General features: G+C 41.3%; 1 protein-coding gene across 16 annotated transcripts in view; it reads right to left on the reverse strand.

Annotated features, from left to right (window-relative positions):
• The window catches only part of HIVEP2 (HIVEP zinc finger 2), a 142244-nt gene that overhangs the window by 24682 nt on the left and 96966 nt on the right, over nt 1-20596 (reverse strand). For 15 of the 16 annotated variants that reach the window (XM_030498927.1, XM_030498937.1, XM_030498938.1 and 12 more), the window contains one exon: nt 885-929. The gene's annotated coding sequence lies outside the window, so the exon portion shown is untranslated. Of the gene's footprint in view, nt 1; nt 690-884; nt 930-20596 lie in introns of all 16 variants that reach the window. The other variant, XM_030498943.1, reaches the window with a different exon arrangement.

Below are 20596 nucleotides of genomic sequence, written 5' to 3' on the forward strand. Positions count from 1 at the left end.
CCTACAGTTCAGACATGTACTTTAGTCGCCTGGCCCTCCTCTAAAGCCAGAGGAGAGTGATCAGTACTTCCAGAGGAATCTTTTCATATTGTGATGGGTGCTTCAAACACAGGGGATGTTTATGCACATGGCCCTTCATGATGGAGATGCCTGTTTCTCACTGTCAGCTAGGCAGAAATCCTAGACAACTACCTTGGAGTATATACCTAACTTATAAGATGGCTAAAGTGAGGCACTTCTTACCTTAGATCATCTAACTGTATTTACAAAAAGGTGTTGATCACCCTTTTAAACTACTTTTAAATAGTCAAAAGAGATATCAAATAAGCTTTCCCAAAACAGCACTGTTGGTACCTTTCCACACCTTCATCTTCCAATCACAAATTAAATTTTAGTGAGAAGGTCTTGCTACAGGTAAAACATGTATTAGAGAAATGAGCTATGACTGTGTTTATGTGACTTTAGCATTTAAAGTTTCTATGTTAAAACATTTCCACCCGGTTACACATGCACTTTCTATGTTTAAATGCAACAGGTTTCCACAGCTCTATTATAAATAAGAAAAGCTCAGAGGTATGATTTTCATACAAAAGTACAGTGTTTGAATTTGAAGAACCATGTAGGTTTCCTGCTTGCATATTATCCAAACACATGAAATTTTCTGGATGAAACTGTGAGAATTATAAAGACTGTCATGATTTTAAAATAGCAAGGAAAAGGATAAAAGAGAGTAATGATAGAGACATTGGAATATTTTTCATTCCTACAATAGAAAAACTGAATTTGGCTTGAAGAAACATAAGCAAAGTGCAGGAAAACATACACGTAATGGGAATATATGTTTTGGTGTCGGGTTTGGGGTTTTTTTAGAATAAAACAATTACCTGCATCTTCTAGGTATCTAATAGGCATGACTATCTTCAGTTTTCCTGTAGGAAAAAAAAAAAACCAGGAGTCAGAAGAAATTCTTGATTTTAAGTACAGATGTTGAAGTTTTCTCTTTACAGTAGAGACCTGAAAATTTCACTTATCCATCCACTGGAAAAAATTTATGTTGTGTCTTATGAGTTCTGAGCAACCACATTTTGAAGAATATGAGCATAAGTCTTTTCAAAGTACTTAGGTTTCTAGTGCACAGATGAATAACTGCAAATCTAAACTAATGCAGTCTCACCTTCCTGAATCAGTAAAAAGAGAGCTGCTGATGTCTCTCTTCATTCCTACGCCTTTGTTAAGCCTGGATTATCCCTGAATCCCATTGGCAAATCCCCTTTCAATGCCTCTCTCCAACTAATGCTTTTATACTGCAGGCCTCTCATTAAATGTTTCAGGGACCAGAACAAAATCTTGGACAGGGTGTCACCACTTAGGTACAAGAAAATGTACTAAAACGCAAGTAGATCTCCAAATCAGTTAACACCAGTGGGATGCTGCTCAAGAATGTATGGCTGCCTTCTCGAAGAGTAGATTTACATACCAAATAGATGGTTAAAAGACTTTCATGACTGCCACGATTTGCCACCTCTCTGACCATCACCAGACTGCAGGCTAATCTCAGTATCACCAAAAAGACTGGCACAGAGAACAGGGAGCATGAACATCATCATCAAGGTCAGTAATGATGCCAATATACAAGCACGGATGTAAAGGAAAATGTGTGGCTTGAGAAGCAGAAGCAAGGATGAGAGGGAATGTTCCTCACTGACAGAGCATAAAGTTATTAGCCATCTTCAAAGGAAAATACTTTTCTCCTTAATAGACAACTTTTTGCAAATGGCGAAGAAGAAACTTCTAGAAGATGGGAGTATCCTTTCTGTTCCATACACCATCTACTGAGAGCACCTTTAGGGAAGAAATCTGCCAGTCATGGAAATGTGACAGCACTCTGTTTTTTGTGAGTGAAAGATGATGCTAATATACTTCCAACAATTTTCTGTTCTGGACAGAGACGTCCATTACAGAGTTCAAGCCATTCTGTGGTCCTGATATTTTTGGAACATTCTATATAATTTTCAACCTACACTACGAAAAACACATATAGACTAATTACAGGGATTATTGATGGCTTAGGTTTGGTCAGAGTCACTCTCCTGGGGAAAATAAATCCCTTTCCAGAACCAACATAATAATTTCTGGTTTGGTTTGAGCTGCCATCCATCCTGTCAAAGATGGCTTTAATATTATTCTCTTGGTTTCTCTCTCTCTTCTCACCCCACTTCCCTCACCAATGGGAGATTGGCCTACCTGGAGAAATCTAAGGCACTGCAAAGCTAGTGTGCATTCTGTCTGTTTCCAGTCAAGCCCCCGTATCATCTATCTGTATCCACAGCCTAGCTTAAGTCAACAACAGACTTCCACCTTTCACCAATTAATGTTTCTCCTTTAGAAAACACTGTACATATAGTTTTGTATATTGCTTTCCATGAAACATATACTATTCAACACAGAGAAATGCCCTATCTTTCAAGTACTACATATTTCAAACTAAGGAACTAAGGATGATAAAAAGGCATGTTTTCTTTAATACCTTTGGCAAGGTTCAGCTCCACTGTAATGACTAAGAAGAGCCCACCTACACGGATCAGAAGCCGGATGGGAGTTGCGTTGAGCACATCATTTGACAGGAGGTGCAAAGTCCTGCCTGGCTGGGGGCCAAAGCCAGGTTTCCTAGTAGGAATGTGGTCCAGGAGCCAGCTTCCCCAGCCACACTAACTGCACTATCTGCCCGCTTTAAACCAGGATATTTTACTTCTGTGAAAACTTTGAACATGAGATTACTAGGAAACCAGAAGCTATATTTATGTCAAATGCACCTACTAAATCAAGACTTTTAAAACTTTCTAGAAAGGAGCATTACCCTGTTGCTCCTTTTCCTAAGGTGCCTTTGTGAGCTGCATGCAGCGGATGTATATCTGGTTGACTGCTCCAAGATTATTCCTTCTTTTTTTTCTTTTTTCCTTCTTTTTTTCAGACCATTAAAATGGTTACACTCAACAGCTTTAAAATAAAATTTGGCAAAATACAACTTTTACTACTTCTCAATTTGTAGCTCATATTACAACTCTTGCAAGTGAACAAATTGGAAGCTTATGTCTTCCAGGCTAAATCCTGAGTGCACCATACAGAATAAATATTGACTCTAGTGTGAGGACTAAGGGTCAGATCCAGCCCTGTTTTAAATCTTTTCTGCCCAGCTCTGCCAGCACAAAGCCAGCACAAACCCACAGTAATTGGCCCCTGAAGAATTTGTATTCTATAGGGCAAGCGTTAGCACAGACGACCTGCAGTGGCCCCTATGAAATCCTTACACTCATGCACAGACCTCTGCCAAGACCCTTATTAGGCAAGTCTACTTTATGGCTGGGATAAGCCCAGCAGTCAAGCAGCCTTACAACAAAGAGGCCACCTCTGAGCTCTTCCCCACCTGCCACTGAGAAGAAAATTGCCTTGGCCTTTTGGGAAGAAAGGCAGCACACCTCTGGCTTGTTGTCCTACCCCACATTTTCCTCTGTCACGCTAATGATATTCCCCAAAGAGCTGTTTGGTGTTGACATCCCAGTGGGAAAAAAAAAACCCCAAAACAAGCAAAAGACTGAGAACCCTAATAAAACGTGGATTTACAACTTCTTCTACCTAGGTAAAGTCATAGGTGAGCTAAGCCTGAACAAGGCCACTCAACCAGCATTCAGTGTGCATCTCTGAACTGAAGGCTTTAATAGGCATGAAGGTTGGTAAGCATTTGTTCATCATTCTTTGCAAGATTACATATTCATTCCTCAACTGAGAATGCTATATACCAACATGACAAAAGAAATGCAGTCCCTGGGGTATATATTTTTGGCATTTACACAATCAATTGAAAGCTTTTTCATACTACTTGACACCACACTTACCATCTTTGAACTGTACTTACTAAAGAGAGAAGGCAGAAGAAATACTTCTTAAATTTCCCAGTTTTGTAAAAAGGGCTTCCCATTCTTGACCAGAGAGATTCTCTTTGCATTTCCAACAGCCCCTGGCTAGGGGTCCCATATGACTGTGGTTTTGTAGCTGGCCTTCTACCTGCCTATTTGAACACCTCTAGGAATGACTGTAAATTCCTATGTCAACCACTGGCACTTGGCAGTCTTGAATTCCTGGGGAACGCAAGGATGCCTGTGCTTTTGTGCAGTTTGGCAGGAGTTGTAAGACATCCTTTCACACATGGAATTCCAAGAAGGCAGCCCTTTAAAAACACATTAGGTGTATTTATTTTAATTTACTGCTTTCTATATTGTAATTGTTGTTGTTAACTCTTCACATTTTAAGACATTAATTTGTTCATTTAATTCCACCCCAGATGTTCTACCTGCCCTCTGGGTTTCAGTGCTTTATTGAATATATTGTCACTCTCCAAAACCAGCCAGAGAATTACAGTTTTGAAAATACTCTGAAACATTTAGAATGACACACGTTTTTTAAATTTAGGCAGCTGCACTAATCATCACAATGTAATTTTTAAAATGTAATTTAAAAGTGCTAATCAATACAAAACCAAATACTGCTGTGCAAGTACACATAGCACACTGTGAATTTACTATCAAACGATCAAACAAACTGTACTAAGCTTCCTTGAGGAGAAGCTACAGGGCAGGATCTGTTCTCCATAGCTATGTTGGGTAAACACTTGTGCTCACACGGATTCCCCCACAAGCCAGGAACTGAGAGGACTGACTGAGAGGATCCAGTTACAGACGCATCAAGGATAGACCGCGAGCTCACTGCGACCGAACACCAACTTCAGGCTTTACTCTCAGGTTTCTATAAACTCACATCTGTGTTCCTGGTAGTTGCAGGTTTCAAAGGACAGAATCTGTGCACATAAAACTAGGAGTGGTATAAAAACTGGCATCCTGATTTATGTAATTACTATTTTAGAGCTTGCACTAAATCTGGCTCATATTTATTCAATATTCTCATATTCACAGGATCATAGAATGGTTAGGGTTAGAAAGGACCTTAAGATCATCTAATTCCAACACCTCTGCCTCACACCAGACCAGGTTGCTCACGGACCCATCCAACCTGGCCCTGAACACTGCAAGGGGTGGAGCATCCACAACTTCCATGGGCAACCTGTTCCAGTGCCTCAGCACTCTCACAGTAAATTTCTTCCTTATATCTAATCGAAATCTCCCTGTTTAAGTTTGAACCCATTACCCCCTGAGAACTATTCCAGAATCTCAGCCATTGAGAGATGACATATAGCAGCACCTTTTAGTTAGCTGTACTAGTATTGATTATTTAATTCATTTCAAGCTTTACCAAACTCACCTTAATCTTGTTAATTCAGTTAATTCAAACTATTATCTGCGACCATTATCTGAGTATGTTGAAGAAAATAATGGGAACCCGTTTGCTTAAAAACACACTGAAGCCAACTAAAAAACAAAAAAAATAATCATATCGGTTGTACTCTAACAGCCATTTACCTTAACTGTAGGAACTTCTACCTTCCTCAGACATTTCATATAAATGTCAATGGATACATGCTGTGAAGAACAAGACTCTCCTTTCCTCTGAATGTGATTCTACCTAACCAGAGGTCAGGCACACACTGTCCCTTCTGAGGTGACCTTACAGAAAAATCAGAATTGTATGAAGAGTCTCTCATTTGACTTCAAAGAGCTTTAAACTGATATGAGGCTTGACTCAGAGCAACTAAAAGGAGACAAATTATTCCAACAGCAAGTAAGAGCTAAATTCTGCTCTACATTACCCTGATATGAATCTGAAGCAATGAGTTGCAAATCCAAGAACATAATTCCAGATCTATTTCTCATAGGAAACAACAAAATGAGACATCACTTAGGTTTAGGCTCTTGCCTCCTGCATAGTAGATATCTGAGGTTATTTGTTACAAAGTGAAAATAAACTAATCCAACACCTCTAAGAGGTCTACAGAGAAATTTGTAACATATATCACAATATATGTTCAATTACATGTTAGTAAGAAAACAAGGGCAATTTTCTTTAAGAGATGCTGGCTTGCATCATAAATGCTTAGAGCACAGCTGCAGCAAAACACTCGGTTTTTGCTATGTTAAGTATCTCAAATATAATTTTAAATTGCCACTCTCTATGGAAAAATAGCACCCCCCAAAAAACTTAAATTCAAGTTGAATGTATTTTAAGAAGCTATAGAAGAAGCCTACAGCAGAAATGCTTTAACAGTGACCTTTTCACTATAATGACAAGGATTGCTCACTTAAAGTACATCACTATTTCCTATTTCAGCATCATACGCAATGTACACACTACTACCAGATGGAAAAAATGTATAAAAAAAGCTTTCATGTCACCAAAGTCCAACTAAACACCTAAACACACTTATTTCCACAGGATGACTCTATATATGTGCATAAAAAAAAAAAAAGAGAGAGAGACAAAAAAAGAAAGAGACAAAAAGCTACACAGGAATCAAATTAATCTTAAACACTTCCTTTATAGGTTGAAGCTTTCAAACAAATCACAGTTCTACTCCTTGAGTTGAACATAAGAGTTTGTCAGAGGTGCTTAAGCTTGTCAGATAATACAAAATTTAGCTGTTCTGACTGGCTTCTTCCAATGAGGACGTCCTGAATATCTCTCTATACAAAAGCAGAGGAATGGGATTATTCAGATATGAAACTAAACAAGACAATTATGTACACTGCTAATCTCACACCGTTATTTATTTCCTTGGGGAGCAAGTTAAAAAATGAAAATGGGTGAGTAAAATACCAAAATATCATTTCCCACGTGGACCTTAAAATGTGATGGCAGAGCGATGGCAGAGCAATGGCAGATCTGACAGACAGGACTTCCAGTGTTATTAAAATTTCAGACGGCAACAAAAATTTCACAGTCATTTTGCACCATCACCCCCCCCAGTTTCTCTTGAATCATAGAACACAGTGACTTAGAAGAGTGAGAGCGTCTCCCGTGCAGAGAACAGTGAGAAACAGATGCCCACCACTAAGGTCCTCTTTAAACACTATTTTGATGGCTGAAGTTAGGTTTATATGATGCCTAATCCCATTGGTCCTAACCTGCAGAAGAATGAGTTCCTCCCAAGGGTGAGTTAAGTAGTAAACAAACAGTATTAACTAAATACCCATTAACAATGTATAGTAGTATTCAAAGCAGTGCTGAGATACAAATGAGGTCTTAATTCTTGGGCTGCTCTTTTCATCAGCAGAAACTCTATCTCACTTTCTTATAAGTGACAGCATTTGAACATAAGGATACCATGCCAAATTATAAAAGTGTGAAATAGTTTCTAATCACTATTTGTAGGATTACTTTTTTTCACACCTTCAGTGTAGAAAAGAAATTGAGCTTTTGGCCCTGCTTATGGCCCCAAACTATTGCAATGTAAACGAATGGGCATTATGTAGCCCCGCCAAAGCTAAATACCTAAAATCTGTGACAAGCAGAGGCTCAGACACTAACGAATGATGCTATATGATGCCATTGGGATTGGAATGAAAGTTTTGCATTTGCAAGAAGTGGTGAAAATTACTGAGATTAAAGAATTTTTTCTCAATTCAACACAAAGAAACAGGTTAATCAGAAAGGGAAATTTCTCACTTTATAAAGGACAATTAATTAAACTATGAATTTAGCAGCACTTGTGAAAGACAAAGTGTATGCAAAGAGCAAGACTCCCATGTAGACAAGGTTTGTAGTAATTTCTAGATTTATAAAACATCATCTATCATCTACAGTAAGAAGGGTAGGAACAGTGTCACTGGAGAGTTCAAACTGCTACAGTTGTCAGATATAACAACTTTCCTAACTGAAATTATATGCGAAGGCTGAAATGCCTCTTTGTTTTCACACAAAAACTGCAACCTTAGGCAGCTGCTAGGAAGAACAGACCTATGCTGGTAAGTCCCTGCTAAGACATACAGCTTTCCCCCAGGTTTTCCCAGGAAAAAAGATTATCAAATTTTGTGTAAACATTGCATCATTTTTAGGTACAAAGTAATTATTATTCTGCTGCCAAATGGAAATATTGGACAAATAGCAGGGCTTTGCCTAGCATTTTCATCTTAGGGTGAAAATATTGCTGAATTTTCTGGGAAGTGAGGCTTTTTTAGTTTAGAAGTTACACAATCCTAATTATGCAACCATGGCAGATTTTGCGAACAGCTATGCCTCCTTTCACACCATGTCAGAAGAAGCCACTTGCATGCCACATGAAAATATCAGTGTCTTTCAAACACTTTCTTGAATGAGCAAATGCACTGTCTCTGACAGATGCCCTCACCCCAGGAAGAATTACATAGGAAGACATTTATAGTATCTGAGCTTGCGTTTGTTTTTCACTCACACTGATTATTATACAAGCTTATTTTAAAACCTGTGATTGTTTACTAAGGCCTGTGGTCACCACATGTCGAAACAAAAACAGAGGTATGCTAAACATCGGTAGCATGCTCTTACCATATTTTTTTTTCCATTTTTTTGCACCCAAAGTAGAACAGGCATTCACAGCAGTTTTATTACAATCCAATCTGAATGCTTTGTTAAAGTTAAGCTGAGATCAGGTAACAAGACCTAAATCCTATATATTGCACAGATGTCACAACAGTCGCAACTCTGCAACCCAAATGTTTCATTTTAACTAGTGACTCAATACAGGCATTTTGTTGTAGCAAATCTAGTCACTTAGTATTACCTAAAGATACTTTAGAGTTGCCTAAAGATGCTCCATCCCTGGCAGTGTTCAAGGCCAGGTTGGACATGGCTTTGAGCAACCTGCTCTACTGGAAGGTGTCCCTGTCCATGGCAGGGGGTTGGAACTGGATGATCTTTAAAGTCCCTTCCAACCCAACCATTCTGTAATTCTGACCACTACAGTGGTAATGTAAGATACATTTCCATGACTGCACGTTTAAGGACACTGCTTTCTTTACAACCCTCAGGATGCCTAACGGGGAAAAAAAAAAAAAGATAGAAAAGAAAAAGCCCTTTAAAATTATGCTGGCCATAATTTACAATACTACTTTTTATTGTATGAAGCATTGGAAGTCAGTATGCATAATATTCAATTGCATCAGAACATGTCTTTAGAAAGTCACTAAAATATGCATATATTTTCTGCTGCATTTTGTAGGTATACATGAATTTCACTCTTTGCGGTTAGGTTTCTTTCTACAAAACACAAAGCAACTGTGTTTATTAACAAAAGCATCACTCTCCTGAGCAAACATCTCTGAAAAGATTAAGGTCTACCAAAATGCCTGAATCTGCACATAAAACCTGTGTTTTTCCACAGGGCTGTGTTGATATTTGAGGGACAGGCCAAGCTGACAGCTCAGTTACAGATTCTCAAGAAGCACAACACAATAAAACACAAAACATTTCTTGGGAAAGACACTGCTCAGGTTTCACGATGATTTTATATCAGACTAGGTTAGACCAGGGTGCAGTATTACGGGACATTCCTAATACAAACAGCACCTTTTCATATATGTACGAAAGTTTCATACATATGTAAGTTTCATATGCATATCCAACATCTCACCAACTTTGGAAACTACTCCAAGGAAACCCGCAACATGAAACCATTATCCTGTACTCAATGAGTGGCACAACTGGATGCCAAATCACTCCTACCTAGGAAAAGTCAAAATAAGGACAGCAAAAATCCTAATTTCACCCACCAGACAAGAGCTCAGCAGGCTCTAAGAGGACATTTTGAGGGCTGATGATCTATTGAAAGCGAAAGTAACAGATGCTCAGCTCTAGAAAACTCCAGGCAGCTCCATACAGGGTTCTCCTTCTCTGCATCATGCTTGTCAGATTCCACCAAAATTAGTTTTCTTTCCATTATTAGTAGTGGAAGTGAAGTCAGCTAACGATCTGGCCCACAAGTCCCTTGGGTGCTTGTGATACACCAACAACACTTCTACCCTACAGACAAAAGAAAGCATCACCAACATATAATCATAGAATGGTTTGTGTTGGAAAGGACGTTTAAGGATCATACAGTTCAAAACCCAAACATCCACATCCCCTTTACAGACAGGGAAATGAACACATAGAGTACACGCACAAGCATATAGGACTTCATGTTTGAAAAGCTACGCTTAAAACTAATTAATTACTAAATGTTCCTTGGGATAGCTGCTAACAATCTGAAAAACTGCATGGCAAACCAAAAGTACACGGACTGTTTTCCTTCAGACTAAAGTGCAACATTTTAGCTCTCAGACCACCTAAGACAATTAATCAACTTGCTTATTCAATTGAACTCTCCCCCCTACTTCTCTCTTCCTCTCCCCCTCGCAGGATTTGAGGACACCCTGTTCGCCTGGAGCTGGTGAATCATTACAAGCCAGCAGGCCCACTCGGTTCCTCAAAAGACACAAAAGGTGTAAAAATAGCTCGTGCTAATGAAGCAAGTACAGCGTCAGCAGCCAGATGAGCGTGGGTGATCAGATAAGGTTCTGTTGTTGCAAAGGGCAAATTATTAAGAGAATGCTTCTCCCTCTCTCTCTTTTTATTAAGCCTTGTTCTTCCTTCACTGAAACCAGCCCTCTGCAATGCCTGGTAAATGACACCTGACAAGATTGACTCCTCCTGTAATTGCAAGTTTCATACCGGTGCAGGAAGTGGTGCCTCACTACGAGCTGAAGGTACAGACGAGGTGTCACTAAAAACAAAATAAATAAATAAAGACAAGCAAAAATAAAGCCTAAAAATAGCTAGGACTATCCACTGAGTATTACTGTGTGGGTATATTTAGCTGGTCTAACACCAACTTTTCTTGTCAAAAACACAATCTTACCTTTATGCAAAACAACTTCCTGTTTCTAAACATAACTTGAGAAACAAGAACAGGGGAAAATTCAGATTCTGAAATTGTCCCTTTCTCACTGAGGTTATGAAAAGATTGAATGTGAAAAGACCAGGTAGATATTCCACATGGCTTTTGCGTCCTGATATCACGTAACAAATAGACTAGAATTTGCTATTAAGACATCCTAATACAACTTATCAGACTAGGTAACAGATTCAGAAGAAAAAACAAAAGCTTCTTCTCAAAAAGAAAGCAAACTTCTCCAGGGACCTGAAATGAGACTCTCAGAGCTGAAGGAAGGGGGACAAGCCCTATGCCACCTCTGCTGCCTGAGCCAGCACTGCCCTTGTAAGAAGGCTGTGCCCCACCAGAAGTAGACACATGTGCAACTGCAAGTCATGTGCACGCAATGGTGTGTGCTTCACACATAACAGACACGAAGTGCAAATGCAACTCATAAGATGCAGTTGCACTTTTACAGCCCTGTTCTGCAAGCGTCACCCACTCTGAAGCCAGTTCACGTCAATTTACCAGCACAAAGGAGTTTTTAGGAAGGGTGTGAATATCATTTACTCTCATTTAAGACACTCTTATGCTGTCTAATAAGGTGACATGAGCATAAATGACAGTCTGGCCAAGTGATACAGTTTAGTATCTTATGAGCAGTATTGAGAAGTGCTTCCAACCAGACATTTGAATTTCTGATTCCCAATTACCTGTACTTAGAGGAATTAATGAACGTACCCTGTGTATGTCACCACAGTGTGTGGAGATCAGTGCTCAGACACCACGGGCTATCTATCTGCTCCTCTTGGCTGCAGCCAAGGGGTTGCCTCCCACCCACGAACAGGAGGGCTCACGCCACTGGCTCTTGCCAGCCTTGCCCATGGTGCTGACCACACTTTGAGCCCTCTGCTCACCCCACCTTAACTGTGTCAGGAGTCCTGCAGCTTTCACAGATCTAATTATAACAGGATGAGCCACAGCTGTGTTCAGCATAGATGTTCAGAGATGCTCAGCAATCTCTCTCTCGCTCCCTCTAAGAAAAGCGAGAAAGCAAGCCAGGTCCCAAGGACTCTAAAGGATGTCTGCAACTGTTTAAAGAACATAACTGCACTATTACTACTGGAAGTAATACACATGCCAACTTTCTAGTGCTCCCCACGAGCTGTGTAAGGAAATGGTCTTTTCCACAATTATGGTTTTCCTATTTAATATTGTGACTCCTTTGGCTGATGGTTAAATGAGGGGTTTGTTCATTATTATGCAGCCTTCCTGTGTGGCTCCATATACCTCACATCAATCGTTCTGGGGCTGGGGTTAAACAAAAATGCACAGGTTTATACCAGACCTTTTCTCTCACTTACAAGAATTAAAAAAGCCCACTGTAGGATATTGCCAACTTCACATGCATGATTCAATTAAAATGATCATCCTGACATTACAATTTTTATTTTCTTCTGATTTTAAGATTGAAAAAAAAGTAATTTCAGTTAATAAGATTGTATTTGTAACATTAAATCCAGTGGGAAATCGAGAGTATGCTCTTTCTTGATATGCTGTGATTAATTCCCATTGATGCAACCATTCTTTGTTCAGCATCATAGTTTTGTCTTTTCATCCTATGCCTTAGCAGCAAATTTAATAGTCACTGATTTTTTGCTAGAATAGATAAACACTGTGATGCAAGACAAATCAGCTGACGATATTATTCTTCAGACAATTTAATTTTCATCTGAAATGAAGAGTAGATGTTATTATATTGGAGGAAATATGGATGTAAAAATAATTATTAATAGGTTTAAATACTGAAGACCATACTCTGGCAGTATGTTTACATAAAGTTAATGAGACAGGACCACATTCCCTCAACCACTGTGGCATTCTTGAGTTATAAGGCTAAAAGCATAGTGATCAGAACCTCAGCCTATCCCCGCCACCCAGAAATTCTGTTCAAGTAACAGTAGTGTATTATCCAACTTCAGAGCCTGGCAGCTGCCTCTCTGGCTCCCCATGGGCTGGGAGCACTGTCACAAAGGGGCTGCAACACAGTGAGGGCCCACCTCAGCCCCTTACACCCACATGGGCCTTTGGCCTCTGGGCTTTCAGCACCCCCACAAGAAACAGCTTCACCCGTGCATAAATTCAATTTAAAACCAAGAAACGGGCTCACTCAAGAATAAACTGAGGGAAAGAAATGGTCATTTTTCAGTCAGCTCCATGCCCTGGTGGGTTGGCACAGCTGGCAGACGGGGCAGGAAGGGGCAGTCACATATCACGGCAGAGCAGGGCACGGTGCTGCATGACCACATCCAGCCAGCCCTATTCAGTGCCACCTCTCTCCTTCCCAGGGCTCCAGGGCTGCCAGCTCACCTTTGCCTTGCCTTCTCTGCTGCCCAAGCCTTGATGAGGATCTGCTGGACTGGTACAAAGCCCACCCATCAGGGGTTCAAGAGTACAAAACCTTTGTTTTCTGTTTTTACAACACTTGGTCCCAATACAGGTAAGATAATCACAGAATCATAGAATAGTTTGGGTTGGAAGGGACCTTCAAAGGTCATCTAGTCCAACCCCCCTGCAATGAGCCGGGACACCTTCGACCAAAATGAGCAGAAGTATAACATAATAGGGTAATAGCTCTTTTCATTAAGTTCCTGCTATGGACTTTCTCCATAGAATCACAGAATCAACTAGGTTGGAAAAGGCCTTCAAGATCATCAGGTCCAACCATTGTGCCAGGACTGCCAAGCCCGCCACTAAACCATGTCACTAAGGGCCTTGTCTACATGGTTCTTGAACACTTCCATGATCAATGATTCCACCATTTCCCTGGGAAGCCTGTTCCAATGCCTGACTACCCTTATGGTGATGAAATTTTTCCTAATATCCAGTCTAAACCTCCTCTGAAGCAGTTTCAGGCCATTACCTCATCAGCCAGTGTTTAAACTGCAGGTGTTGGGAAGTTATTGTCCCAAATGCAAACCCATCCCTAACTTGGGCCTCCACAAGCACGTGGCTCAAGTGAGGTGGGAGACCAGACACGCAGTCTGCCTGCACCTCATGTGGGACAGCACTGCCACAGTGGCACTTTTCACACAATGAAAGTTTACAGTTGGCGACAGCACCGCTGACTTTGCTCCCTGGGTAGGGACATGTCACCACAGGCAAATAAATGGAAGCAGTGGGCACCAGCATGGGATGATAGCAAGGGAGATTGCAACGGGAGTCATGGGAGGCAGTAAGAAGATATGGCATTAAGTAACAAGGGGCTGCGCTATCTCACATCTCCCTACATCCTGCCACAGGTTGCTTTTCCTGCCCAGTCCTCTCCCGTCCCTGTGCAGCGCCGCTTTCACCGGCATGTGCTCCCCTCCCAGTCACCAACGTGTAACACACACTATGATTTATGTCACCTCTCCAGCCTGGCCTGGCATCGCTGAGGTGCGAGCAATAGATGCAGACCACGAAAGGTGAGGATTAATGCTTTATTGGCAATTACAGTAGGCAAGTTGCTCAGCTCATAATGCAATTTTTATGCTTGTGAAGACCTGTAGGAGGTGGGAGCAGCTTGCCAATGGCCTGGCGCCTGCTATGTGCTGACATATGTCCTCACTGCTGGGCAAAAGGGCAGGTCCAATTAGGTGTGTTGTATTATTAACGTTCCGCTGTTGATCATGTATCCTCCTCTCGGCCTCTCTGCACCCCAACTTGTGTAATGCACCAACATTTGCAGAGGCACTGCTCTACCCGGGAAAACACGAGTGGAAATCTGGTGGAGGAGTTGGGACACTGTCCTTCTGCAGACCCGAGCAAGGTGCGGAATGGCTGAGAAGTCGAACGGACCACCGTAACTAGGATCCTCAATTTAAAAGATGGGAAATACGAGAGATCTGCCCTGCCAGCAGTAATAATTACAATGTATTATTAACAAAACTCAGGTTTCATTATTAACCTAACTCGGGTTTCAAGAGCTGATCTCATCCTAATCACCCTCCAAATTACATCCAGTGTTTCCCTCAGAGCTGAACCATTACCAGCAAGGAAGGCTGCTGGTAACTATTAATCTGAAGAGAAAGCGCAGGTGTAAATGAGCTATAAATACCACAAGCAAACGGGTGCAAAAAATTACAGACAGATTTTAAGTTGCCCGAACCCAGGGTGACCTCATCACTCAGATTTGATCCTGTCAGAAAGAGAGAGCCTGTAACTTCAAAGCAGCTGAGAGGAAAGGGCTCACTGTCAGCGTGTATTGCACATGGCACAGCTGATATGACCTTGCTTCTGCAAAGGATTGACTCTGCTCCCCTCCAAGGTGTCAGTAAAGTCACAGCTCCTCTCTTGGATTTTATAACATGAGTAAGGCCACCTACAGGTTTGCTATAATGAAGTAGCCAACGGTCTCCGTCACGACCCAACTGCTACAACAGAAGACCCTTTTTCAATTTTGTTCCTCTACTAAGCTCATCATCAGAGCAACTAAAATCTTCAAAAGCTTTTTCTCAACCTCTATGTGTGAGATGAAAATGCCGTTTTAATTGTGGATCAGTGAGGTCTGCTTGAGTAAAATAACCCCAATCACTTGGATGCAAGTGTGCAACAAGCACTGCTCTTCTAGCAGGGAGCCTAATTGCCCTGTGAGCACCAACAAAGGGCTGCTGGCTCATTAGAGAGAGCTGGAGGAGCTGCTCTTTGCATCTTCACAAGCTGGGAGTATGTTATTGCAAAACTGCTACGGATGTTTGATCCAAAATTCAGCCTCTGATTCCTGATCAGTAAAACTTAAAAGCAAAAAAGCTATCAGTCTGATTTTTTTTTTCATAGCTTTCTTCAGGGTAACTATTTATTTTTCTCCTTGATCTGTTCAAGGATGTCAAATATAATCCTAAAATACAACTTGGACTTTTATATTCTACGTAAACCTCCTTAGCAAAAAAACCAAAAAACCAAAAAACCAAGAACAGAACTGATGTGAACCGAATTGCAGTTTCACATGACATCTGGAAGATGCTGCCAGTTATGTGCTACCCTGCAGCCTAACTGCAACAGGAACTTGCCAGAGAGGGCAAAGGGCAGAGGAAGGCCAGAAAAAGGCCAGCAGAGGTGAAAGACAGCCACGCTTCCTGCTGGCTGCTCACAGCAGGTTTAGACGACAGGCAACCGGGCAGATGGCAGAGGAAGCATCTTGTTCAATGAGGAAATGATTTGCTGAATCACACTAAAAGGCAATGTGGCAGCTAGCCGGGCTGAGATGTCCAAGATCTCCCTTTGCCTGTTGCAGTAGCCCCCAGGTACAGTTCTCTGCCCCTCCTGGGAGCCCACACTGCTGTGCTCAGGATTGCCTGTCCACTCCCTCCTTCACTCATCATACAGCTCAGATAAACCACTGCTTTGATTTATGCTTTAAGAACATGTATTTCTTTTTCCTTCGCAACCATCTTCAGAACAAACACTTTCTGGATGGAAAACATAAATCTAATTTCAGGCAGATACCTGCCTCAGCAAGTCGATCAGGAGCAGCTTACTTTCTCCAACTCAGACTCCACACTTGAATACATCCACATATGGGCTTAGGCATATCTGCATTAAGAGGTCCATTTGCCTGACTGCTAATGAACGGCTTGGCAGTCAGAGCAACACCACAAGCGCATCCAGTTGTTTTTAACTTTTTAGAGAAAAGGATACTTACATCTCCATGAACAAAGTGTTGCTGAGAGTGCTTATGAAATGCACCACCCACAGATTTAAATTTAAATATTAACATTGATATAAAAATTAAAGGTGCAAAGAAGAGTAACTTTTTCCTCACCTTTTTATGCAGTTTGAGTCAGCGTGTGGGAAAGTTAATATAAATATTTCACCAGTGAAATGGAAAGTGGATCAAACCGGTACGACATATGCCTTTAATATAGCAGAAAACTTCATATGGGATGCTCTCAGAAAAATCATTCAAATGCTGTGTTACCCAGTGAGCTGAGGACTCGGGTAGGTCAGCTTTTTTCATAGCCAGGACCATGTCCTGCTTTTCACCTAAGGTGCTCATCGGGATTGGAAACCAAAACCTTCTTTTCTGACAGGTCATGAATTAAATAACTATAGCTGGTTTCTAGGATCTCTTTCCTTTTGCTAGCAATCTCACAGCAAAACAATGAAAGTACTGACACTGTAAATTAGTTCTAGAAGTATCTTTTTAATCACAAAGCTGCTGCAAGGTATTTCTTCTCCAGCAGCAGTAACAGTGAACTCCGGAAGCAAAGAGCACCTGCCAGCATTAGAAGAAGAGCACACCTAAAACCACAGGTCCCAGTTGTTACAATGCTGCCTGTTACAGGAATTTCATCTATGCTAACACTCTGCTAGAGCAGTCCAGGTAACAGCAGCAATAACGAACAACAAGGAAAAAGTTAAAGGAACACTTTTACAAATAGAACACTAACATGAATGGTTCACTGACATTTTTAAGTCCCAATAGTGTTGATCCACTCATGAGCAGGTCTGGATTTATAGCAAAGGAAAGAGTAAGCGCCTGACTACCCCACAGAAAGTTTCTATTTCAGAAAGCGCCTGCATTGCCTGAAAATGAAGATCACACTGCTGAAATTACCACCCATCCAATATTTTCTGTTTCCTCCTTGGTTTTCTTTTTCTATCTATGGTGAACTGAGCTGCTCTCAGATTATTTTTCTGTGATTTTCATCAAAAGTAGATACATAAGAAACTGTGAACAAGCACCGAGGGCATCTAGCCCGCAGGAGACTTAGCCTTTGTCCCGTTGAAAAATGGATACAATGCCAGTTTGAGTGGACTCTGAATCCTAGTTACAATTAGGGAGAAGGTGAAATCAGGCAAACCTACCTCTTGCTCAAATACTACTCTTTCCTCAGCATCCCTCTGCTCTCCAGAAAAATGGTCTTCTCCTTGTTGGTGACCATTTATGCAGGCACAGGATCCAAACTGTTTCCCACTGTGTCCTCCCCATCTGCATGTTGTCTACCTCTCTATTGACAGCTTCCAATAAAAGCTTCCTTTAATAGTTGTCCTGACTCACAGGTAGCGGGGGGAGGGAAGCTGACCTTGCTGCAGCATCAAGAGCCTCTGACGCATTTTGGGAGGCTGTGGTTTCGGGTCTGAAAGAATTCAGCCTTGTTTTCAACTAAGGTTTACGGGTTGAACTTCCAAAATATCACCCTATAGCTCCACGTCTGTTAGCGACCCAATGTTGTTTAGTGGTTCCACTCAGCACTATTCAGGGCTTTAGCCATATGCTTGGCAAATTAGCAGTACTCACCAACAGAAGAAAGTTTCTCAGAAACGCAGCCACCCAGGCTCCTGGCTGGCTCCACCTCTTGTCCACCCACTCCCAGTTTCAGACATTTCGCATTCCAAAACTGGAAGTGTCTATGCAACATAAGGTCACGTTATTGCACAATGCGCTCCGCTCCTTCTAAGAGTCACTGCATCCTCAAAAGTACATCAACTCTAACAGCAGGAGAGCTGTTTACAGTGACTTTCTATCTGAGTGGGAGTATTTTCTCCAAGAATCTTATAACAAGGACATAAAGTGTATGACTCTTCCCTACATTTGGTAAAATTGTTACCAAGATGGCATTTATCTAATACTTCCACATCAGCATTCCTTCCCCTTTAAGCTGCCTTTCGAAAATTTGAGAATTCATTTTTACACTTCCCCAAAGTATTTCTGTGCTGGATAATTTTAGGACACACTAAACAGAACAATTTCTGCCTATCTTAAATTTAGAACTGAGGCCACTTATAGCTTTTGCAATGCAACTGTGAAATACAACTGACTGATTGTCACCAATGTAGGTTTTGCTAATCCTTTTTTCTTGCCAAATGGTCTGAATAATTGCTATGATCCCTCCTTCACTTAAGTTTTTAAGTTCTAACAGGTGAATGAAAACTCCAGTTTCAGTTATAACTGAAGAACACCTTTTCTCTTAGTATAGCAGATTAAAACTGAGGTGGGCCTTATTTTTTTCTCCAAAGGACAGTACACACAGGTGGAAATGGGGTTATCACATTGTGTTATCTTTGAAGCTGTGTTCAGCTTTTCAGGTACAATTCAGTCTTTACTGTTAGCATGGAAAGCCTATTGGGTGTTCCCCTGAATTTAAGTGAGTTATGTTGGTGTCTCATAGAGGCAATTTTGACATATTTAAGTAAAGAATAAATGACCAGTCCTTACGTGCCACCTCTTCTTCTGATTCAGATCTGTCACCTTTGTCCTCAGCACCACTGGAGCAGCTGAGCAATGGGGAAGCAGAAAGGTTCAGAGCCGGGAGGGCTCCCAGCACCCTCTGGTGAGAATGGGGATATTGGCAGGGCTAATCGATAAGGCAGCTTTCAAAAAGCTCTCCTGACTTCACAGGCAAGCAAGTTCTTCATAAGCTGTTGCTCCCATCCTCCCAGAAGCAAGAAGCTTCAGATCTAGCAGCCAGCATTCAGAAACCTGATTCACACTACCCAATGAAAACTACAACGGACAAACCAAACCAGTGACAGAATAAAGAGGGAAATAGAAAGTATCCTATGAGAGAACAAGGGACAGAGGAGGACCTTTGCACTTATCTATTTCACTAGATACACTAGCACTAGGCTCTGCTATAGATGAGGGTAGCCTGGGATTTTCACTCTGAGTCATTCATTTGGAAGATATGACTGAGAGTCAACTGCCCTTCGTCCTGTGGAAGAGATACTTAAAATGGAGCTAATGGTTTAAAGCGAGCAAGTAAAAGGTTAGACTGTAATATTTAACCACAACTCCCGTGCCTTTCTGAGAAGCACAGAGGAGGCTGCCTGAAGGAAAGTCAGACATCTGCCATGCTGCTTCCTGTGTGCACGAGGTGAAAAAATCTGCACCATCAGCCTCATGTAGATAGTGAGTTTCCTCTGGTGCAGTAGCTGTCATACAGTGTGCTTTCTAGTATGGTCCATTTCCTTCTGGGGGATGTTTCCCTCAGGGACATTTATGAGCATATCCAATATATCTCTCAGAAGCTCTATCATTCAATCCAAGTAAGAGGGAAACAGAGACTGGCTTATTTGAAGCTGCACAGGAAAAAAAGAATAGTCCTCTGTGCATGCCACTGGCCACCACCGCCAAATCTGCCAGCTGGTCACCATGCAATATAGCCAAAGTTTTAGTCCTTTAAGTAGAACTGCCTCATGTCTGAATGAGAACAGGATGAACAACCAATGAGGGATAGCAAGACAAAGAAAAATATTCGTAGAAGTCTGGAGATATGGCGCCATAAGGAGAACACAGAATCTATTACAAATCTTGGTGAACTATTCAAACCATTATCTTAAAAAGTAAAAGTGATACGTGCATTCATTCTTTTTTAATATCGACCCATAAGAAGTCACTGTGTGATACAACGAACACCTTGGTGTCAGCACCCTTCCCATATGCTCAGCAGCAGGTGTCCAGGCACCTACAGTAGTGTCCCAGCCATTGCACAGCTGTCTTTCATAGGGACTGTTAGGGCAGGCAATAAAGCAAGACGTGTGTGGGAGTCCTTCACTTTGATCATGTCACCTTAGCCAATTTTACAATCACTTAAGTGTACTTACTTTTTATTCCCCATTAATCTCAAACAGAATCTGAGAGTTTTACAGCCCCCACAGACATTTTAAATTAACCAGTAAAAAATACATGAAAAATTGGGAAACTGGGTTTGAACAGCAAAGATATAAGCTCACAAATGGCCTACGTTCCTCTGGTTTTCCAGGGTTTGGGGCCTCCAT

Source organism: Strigops habroptila, chromosome 10, assembly GCF_004027225.2.
Source record: "Strigops habroptila isolate Jane chromosome 10, bStrHab1.2.pri, whole genome shotgun sequence".
Classification (NCBI taxonomy): Eukaryota; Metazoa; Chordata; class Aves; order Psittaciformes; family Psittacidae; genus Strigops; species Strigops habroptila.